Genomic DNA, 9,125 nt, shown 5'->3' with positions numbered 1-9,125 from the left:
TAAGACCTGTTCCCAAATAAACGTTGTTAACGGGTTTGATGTCTTCTTCCAACTTTAGTCCTCTGAAAAAGGCCTAAGAGGTCGAAACATCTGGTCTGAATAAAATTTCTTACTGTAGCCTTAACGTTTCATTTACCATCTGTCCTCTATAATTTGTCAATCTTTACTTACGTGTGTGTGTCTATATATATATATATATATATATATATATATATATATATATATATATATATATATATATATATATATACACATACATTGGATCTTAGACTTACGAACTTATCCGCATGTGAACAATCTCAGTGACGAACCGCCGCCTGAGATAGAATAAGCTCCCAAATACCTTTTCTACGGATACGAACGCGCCTGTACTACCGACGATCAAACTGAGCGACTCAACGTCGCTTTTCTGCTTTCTTGCTCAGTTTCACACTACGAACCACGAAAAGCAAACGTAGTGGTATCTCGCGGTCTTTGTCTGTGTTTTCGTGTGTTTTTATTTTTTATTTTTTTGGTGCTTGATTGCTTTGCCAGGGATAGTGTACCTTTACCAATTCAGTGAGGGGCCTAAGAGAGTAGTGAAAAAGAGTGGTAGTGGAAAAAAAAGAGAAGGCAATTACGATCGAGTTGAAGAAGGTGATTTGCGAGAAGTACGCTAAATGCTTTCACATTGCTGATCTTGCCCGTATGTACGGGAAGAACAAGTCAACAATAGGGACAATTGTGTAGAAGAAGGATGTGTTTATGTCTGTTAATGTAGCGAAAGGGGTGAATTTCTTAAGCTAGCAACGGCCTAGGGTGACGGAACAGATAGAGAAGCCGTTGCTTGGGTAGATGAATGAAAAACAATTAGCGTGTCAGAGACTATATATACGAAAAGGCAAGACATTTACTTGCCGATGCGTGAAAGAAAAAAGAATGTAGTGAGAATCCTGAAGATGAACCATTCAAGAATAGCCGTGGGTGGTCGACAAGTTCAAGAAGAGAACAAGTGGTCGCACTAATTACCCCCAACTACCGTCAACTCCGTTTAATAATAATTGTTTTTAGTATTGGCATAGATTAACTATTTGTGATACATTTCTGTGGAAGACGAACGGCAGTCTGAGGATAGACCCATCTTGAATGTTGAGTGAATTAGGACTAGGATTAGATAAATCGTCTTGTGTGAGGACATTTTAATTTTACCGAAAAAAATTGAGCTACGAGGTAGTTCTGTTAACTTCCATCATGTTCACTTTTTTTTTTTTAGTTAATATTGTATCATATTTACCATATCTGCAAGTTTGAAAGCATGTTGCTACGTCATTATCGAGATGCTAAAATTTCCGATATACCCTAGATATGTTGACTTGACCGACAACTCTAGCCACGATGCAGTTCACAGTGTCTCGAAGCCACCGAGCTCAAAGTTGTCGGTAGTTTATCGCATCTTGATTACCTCGATATTGATTCGGCCAAATTCTTTTAAAAATACAAAAACGGTAAGATTTAGCACTATTAGTTTATTCATGCCAATGTCAACCGAAAACATTAAATATCATCGGAGTTGTCGGCAGTTGTCGTTAATAAGTACGACCGGAAAACAGGTATCAATTATGTCGCACAACATGGCGGAGCTGCCATTTCGGACAAGGCTGCTGCCGAGAAATTTTTTTAATCACCCCCACGGGTTTTGTTTGAGCTCGTGTGGTGGTGTGTTTATAGAAGATACACCTTGAAGAGGTAAAATGGGATGGTTTAGTTTGTCAGAGGAGCATGGGTGGGGGAGTGGAATAGAGAGGCTAAAGCTATTAGAGTGGCAACGCCATTCTAATAGCGGACGGAGCTCATAGGGGCTTTGAAGGCGTCAGAGGCAGCTCACAAAACCTTCGAGGGGCGGCGGTGATCGCCGTTCGAGGAAAGAGGTGGCGGAGCAGTCGCTCAGGTAGTGCAGGTCGCCAAGGAACTTCAGGCTTTCAGTCGACCAAGAGAGGTTCTTACCGCAGCAAGCTCTTAGTTGCGATGAGACCGAACCCTTTTGGAAGAAGATGCCAAGGAGGACCCACATCATAAAGGAGGAGACGGCGGTGCCAGGCCATAAGCCTATGAAAGTTCATTTCACGCTCTTGCTGTGTGCGACTGGCGACTGCTAGATTAAACCATTAAAATCCGATGACAAGATTCTTGCCATTTGGTCAAATAAAACAAAAAATCATAAAACACCAAAATGTTTGATCAAACACCAGAAAAAAATATGACGTCAGTCCTCACACGAAGCGAGGACTGACGTCATATTTTTCTGGTGTTCGATCAAACATTTTGGTGTTTTATGATTTTTTGTTTTATTCGACCAAATGACAAGACATGTTAGGTGTTGTGTGGAGGTCCAATGAGAAGGTATGGATCACGAGGCAAATCTTTATTGAGTGGGTAAATTATGACTTAGGTCTCGCCATCAAGAAATATTTGTTGGATTGAGGTTTGCCACTCGAGCGCCCGCTATTCTATTTTATTCTAATAAATTCGGGAAAAAAGATTCCCACGGGCTTTTAAGATGAGCCCGTTTGGAGGGTGATTCTGTTTGTGTGTGGTTTGCCACACACACTCATACAACCACGAGATGTGCATCCATATGTGATATATGTATGCACATCCCGATGAATGCACCCTTTTCTAACAATAATAGTGTATGTAATCAGAAAAATTTAAACATGATGAATATTTAAAGGGAGGGCTGACACTCCAGCCGACGCAGTTCGTATTCGCTAAGGTGGCAACATAGGCGGCTCATCTCTATGCTTGGTGGAGGATGCCTTGTTGGCGTTTTCCTTTATTACAATAAAGTTCCTGCCACCCGACAGCAGTTCTCTCATCCAACCCATGGGCAAGTTTGCCTTCGCCATCTTTAAGTTGCACACGAAGGCCTTGTTCCGTCGATGTTTCATCACGTCGGACACTCGGCTCACCCTTCGTGAGTTTTGGAAGGATCATTTCAACATCCTAACCTGCGCAGGCCTTGTTGATAAGGCGTGGAATGGTATTACGCAGAGGACAATGAACTCTGCGTGGAGGAAACTGTGGCCTGCATGTGTCCTCGAAAGGTACTTCGAGAAATTGGAACCCGCGCCTGATCTACTGATTTCTTCAAAGTAGACGAAACGTCAGCAATAAACGCTTCACTCCAAGTCCATGTGTTTAAGCAACTTGTTCACCTGCTCTACTTGTTCTCGAAGAGATTGTGTCTTTCGGCAAGACCTTGTGGACGAGGATGACGTGGAAGACTTGGTAAAGGAGCACGCGAGCTAACAACGGAGGAGCTTCTTCACGAAGAACGGCAACAAGAAGAGATAAGAGAAGCTTACGTCAATTGGGATTGGGGCAGTACAAGTATCCTTTCATCAGCGATTAAGGAAATGTGTAGCTGGTGGGAGAACATTCAGAATTTTGTGCTGATCTTCTACCCATATAAATCAGTGGCCAGTAGGACACTTTTTTTTTAATGATAATGTAATGAATCATTATGGACAAATCCTAAAGCGCCGCCAGAAACAGGCGCCTTTGGATAGGTTCATGGAGTGGCGAGAAAGGAGAGATCGTAGCAAGTCCCAGTCTGATCTTAGTGGTATCGAAGCAAAGATGAAGAAAGAGAGCATCCACGGAAATAGTTTTACGGATGTTTTGATGGAAGGGGGATCTCTCCTTCCAAATGGTAATCCATCAGCTCCTCGACGTCCCCTGCACGCCAAGATTCACCAACAAAGTAAAGTAATTTTTTTTTTTACTTTATAATCGTAGCTTATGCTTAATTAACATGTTTCTGTCTGATATATATCTTTATATTATGTTTAATGTGTACACAAATTACAAACCTTCAATTACGTGTAAAAAATAGAGACTAGAACTTTCCTGTTATTGCCCCACCACCAAAATGAGTTCCACATTGCATCTTGTTTCTGACCTATGCAGAACGCCACAGACATTCAATAGGTTGGGTATGGGTTCCACTGTCAGGATCCACAAAATTGTGGTTGTGACTTACTGCCAGATGTTGGTATTTCAACACTCCTTGAAGATGTTGATCCTGAATTGTACGATATGCACGCCATTCATCAGAGATTATTGTGGTTCCGAGACGTATGTATTTATTGATGAGTGGAATGGGTTAGGTTAGGTTAGGTTAGGTTAGGTTAGGTGAGAACCTAACCTAACCTAAGATAAACAAAATCAAAGACAACAGAAAAAAAAATAGTAGTGGGGCAATAACAGGAAAATTCCAGGACTTCTGTCAAGGCTGGGACCAAAACTTCATGTTTCCTTTATTTCTTATGAGGAAATTAGTTTCCAGATACGATCGTTACATCTTGCGAACTACCTCCCACGGTAGGGGGGACCAATCGTTTTCACAAGTGAATTCTCGCGCATTGAATATCAATCCAGAACGACACATAATTATTACGAATAACAGTTAGAAGCCTATGCATACTAATAATATTTTTACAGCTTGGTTAAAAAACAAAACAAAAAACGCGTAAATAATACCAAACAGCGAGAAACCGTTCTTAAATACGCGGACTTTCACATGCCTGATATATATTTTTCACCATATATGTATATGTATATATATATATATATATATATATATATATATATATTATATATATATATATATATATATATATATATATATATATATATATATATATGTGTGTGTGTGTGTGTGTGTGTGTGTGAGTGTGAGTGTGATGTCTTTCCTCAGGATCCTTTCATTCCTCACTGTACAAAGGAAGTAGGAAGTCACAGATGTAAGTAGTTGAGGACACATGCAATGCCTCACTAGCTCGCTCCCTCCCTCGCAAGAGCTAGTCTCTGCCTTGGTCCATATAGTATGGTCTCTGCGAAACTCAAACGCGAGAATTCTCGTGTTAAGCACTCACACGCGCGCATTTTGGTCCGTTTTCTATGTTTCCATTTCTCGAATACTGAAAACATTTTCTCGCAGTTTGCGAAATGAATAACCTACAACCTTTTGTAGAAGAGCAGTTCTTGCCTCAGATGCAAGTTTGTATTGAATATCGGCGTGCTTGATGTATTGCACGACGTTTATATTTATCACATACCTAAGACGGAGTTCCCAAAGAAAGTATCCTCAGCACTTTTTTTTTTCATCCTAGCCATGTATGACAATAAATCTCCCCAAAAACAATGGCTACCTTATATGTCATAACACACCTTGTTCATCCTAAATTCCACTTTCAAAATGCCATAAGTCGGGTGCATCAGTGGGCAGACAACCATGGATTTCATTTCTCCACCTCAAATTCAGTCACCATGCACTCCTATAGATGATGTTGCTGCACACGTAATTATTACAACTAGGAAACACCACCTTTTCATTGGTAGAATAGACCTGATTTCTGGGCCTGGTTTTTGACAACAGACTCGCCTGGACTCCAAGTTTGTAATTTTTTTAAAACTACTATCCCGCACAAGATGTGGAGTAGACAGACAATCACTCTGGACCAACCAGAGCTAACTTGACTACGGATGTCAAATCTACACCTGTGCGACATCCACGGTCCTCGAGATGCTATAACCAATACGCTCTCTTGGCCTGCATCTCTGCATAGGTATGTTTTGCTTTATTCCACTAATGTGTTTGACTGTATACAGAAATTAAACACCTCCCTAGACATCCACTACAGTAAGTCAATTTCCCTTGACATCCACTACAATAAGTCAACTTCCCTAGACATCCACTACAATAAGTCAACCTCCCTAGACATCCACTACAGTAAGTCAGTCAGTCTGTTCTCCTAGTCTCTCTTGCAGGAAATGTGTGGCCTCAAGGTAACTGGCAACAGTCTCGGGGGGTGGGGGAAGCCCTTAAGTCACTCAGGGAAGATATATAATTAATGTGGTACACTACAGTATGAGGTGCTGTCTTCTGTGTAGTGATTGCATCTAGGGCAGTTTGAACCTATGGTCTTGTATTTACCCATTTTACCTAATTGCAGTATACAGGAAAGAAGTAATGGTCATTGGGTCCTGTCTTCTATCCTCTAATTTTCTGACATACCTAGACTTACATTCCTGTAGAGTTCCAACTTTATCTGTATCCACCACACCTTGATACAACTGACATGTCTCTATCACATCAAGAGCATTCTGACCAAACCAATTTACTGCACCACTGAAATCTCAGCTACCCATCAATAATTCGACAAATATTTATGTAGTAAAAGAATGGTAGACCTGTTATCTATACTGGGAACTACAGACAGTCTTTCCACCAATAATGACTAACTGAGCTCCCTGGCTATTTTCTCCAATGCAACCCTGACTATCCTTGCTCATCTAAACAAAATATCAAATACCAACTGAAGCCATCCAATAAGAACCTCCCTCACATCTGTTTACCTATTCATCAGTAGGATAGAAGTGCTGGTAAACTACAGTCCATAGCAACAACTACAGTACTTCACTCTTAGCAACCTCCAGATTGTAGGTCCTGGAGAACATCATTTGCTGGGGTGATGGGGCAACATTTGGTCCTTCTGTTCCAGGTACCTAGTCCTTGAGCTTCACTTCAAGATCCTGCTATCCTCTTCTTAGTGAGGAGATGAGTTGAAAAGAGTTACAGGACCTTGAGACAAGATTCATGAAAGGTACAGCATGCCTGGGTGAGTTAACCTTGCTCCCTGATCCTCTTGGTGCATTTGCTGGGTGGAACTATTTAGAGATGTATCTGATGGACTGGTGTTTCCATGTACACATGACTCACAATCAATTAATTGTTACCTTAAGTTGCACTAAGTGAAAAACTTGCAGCCACATGGTGGCTGGCAACAGTCTTTGGAACCTCCCACAGTTTTCTCTGGAAAGAAAGTGAACTGTCTGTGTTGCAACAATGTGGGATTATTTCTATGTCACCAGCTGAAAGTAATAGGAAGAGGACAGCAGTCACAAGTTGTCAACTCTGCATGAGTAAAAACAGTTTAAGAAATACAAATGAAGTTGACAGAGATCTTGAGTCCAGTCTAAACAACAAATGTCAGTCTCAGGGTTGCAGCTCCTGATGGAGGTTAGAGGGTAGATGGATTTTGAAAGTGGTCAGCTTTGCTGTCCATCTTGCAGGGCCACCACATGCAGGTGACCATCAATTGTCCCCTATGACTCACACTGCCTGCCATGCAAGCTGTGACTTAAGGATTGCAGAAATCACCTTCCGCTTCTACTGTCATGCACCATCACCATACAACTTTTGGTTGTTAGCTGGAAGAATAAAGTAGTTTCTTAGTGGGACAAAAATGGGACAGTGACTGAATATAGTTTGTCTCTGTTACTGGTTTACTCTTGGATGAGAGTTGAACCCATGGGCACCATGAGGAGGTGATGAGGCAAGACTTGCTTTTCCTTCTGCCTGGATTTGAATCCCACTTCAAGATCTTGTCTCCCACTTCTTAAGCAGAAGACAAGATGAAAAAGGATGCATTAACTTAAAATAGGATTCATAGCAGATGAGGAAAACCTTACCCTCAATTACTCTCTATCATGAGGGTGGGTAGTTGATCTGATGTTACCATTGTAGCTTGGTCTTAAGTTTGGGTGGGAAGCTCTGCTCTCCTCACAAGGAAGTCATGAGGTGGAACTCGGGTGAAACTGGAAGACTTTGATTTTGAGAGGGATGTTGATTGCTCCTTATTGTCGTTCCCTTTTCATTATTATAATTCTTATTGCATTTGGGTGACCTTGTTTGGGGTGGCTCCCCAGCCAGGTGGGGGTAGGGGGACCTTTATTGAGGTACATATTCTAATCTCTATGTGAGGGGTGGGCAAAGTGAATCCTAATGAAGGTTGCTCAGTCATTTAGGCTGATGCCAAACTGTACTGTCCTCTGTCTTATTACTGGACAACCACTAGGCTTGCACAACTGCCCATGTGGGTTGTGACTCAGGGCTTCTAGATTTTTCTGGCCCCACCATCACACAGTATCGCTACAGGACCTGGGAGTGTTGACTGGAATAACAAAGTCAGTTAAATGTTGAGAGGAAAGTTTGATGGTAAGTGAATATACTATCAGTCTCTGTCATTGCCTTATTCTTAGCAATGCTCAGATAGGATTGGATTCCAAAGACCACCACTAGGAGCTGATGGGGCAACAGCTGGTCTTCCTCTGTCAGATGTCCAGCTACCTTGTTCTTAGACGAGGTAAAGTTCTCAGGGTCTTAAAATGAGATTCATGACAGGTATAGTATACTTAGGAAAATTAACCTTTGCTTCCCAGAGGGGTATTGAGTCATAGCTGTTGCTCCCTCAAAGGATTACTCACATTGTGGATTGTTGTAAGAGAACTGTGTAGATATAAAGGTGTCACCAAGAACTAAGATTGAGATGTGAACGTGGAAGAAAATACTGTAGTTGCTTGATGTCTAATAAAAGAGACCACTCCTGCAAAGTTGGAAGGTCCCAAAATACAACTATTCATACTCAAAGGGACTTGTATACAAGTACAAGCTTTGTCAACCTATTTGTCCTCCTTTTGTCTCACATAGTATAGGGCTGGCACAGCTAACCCCCCACTCCCCTAGTGCACTGAAACCGAGGATTTGCACCTCCCTAATTACTTTCTCTCTGTATCTACTCCCTTTCCCAAGCTTTTTAAAATCTGGCCAGTAGTATTTGTTACCAAGTGGGCTCTACCATTTCCTGATGGGTTTCCAGTGCATGTGTCCATCAGATTTGGAGGTTTGTAACTTCCTGTGTAAGTAGAAAATGAAAGGGGCACCCATTAGCCAGCAGGGTCAGGCAGGTCCTTTCTATTAGTCAAAAGTACCATATTTGAAGGAGGAAGAAGGGAAGGCTAGTGGTTGAAAGGGAAGGGATGAATGTTTCATCAAGAGGAGAAACAGTCATTCTACATCTAACCTTCTTTGACAGTCTATCTAATCTCAAAGTGCAAGGGTGTGGTCATGTGAAAAGAGGGTCTTTACTGGTGTGGAGATTTTGTTTACATATCGGCTCAGGTCTAAGGGTTTACATCACCAAGGCCAACATAATTTAAAACCCTGCTGTGTCAGTATTCTCCAGATTTGGTGAATGGACATTAGAAAATTCTTCACAGGTGTGCAGATTAGTTAACATATT

Source organism: Oratosquilla oratoria, chromosome 18 (assembly GCF_046742065.1).
Source record: "Oratosquilla oratoria isolate Oo_2021 chromosome 18, ASM4674206v1, whole genome shotgun sequence".
Lineage (NCBI taxonomy): Eukaryota > Metazoa > Arthropoda > Malacostraca > Stomatopoda > Squillidae > Oratosquilla > Oratosquilla oratoria.
This window is presented reverse-complemented; position numbering follows the sequence as displayed.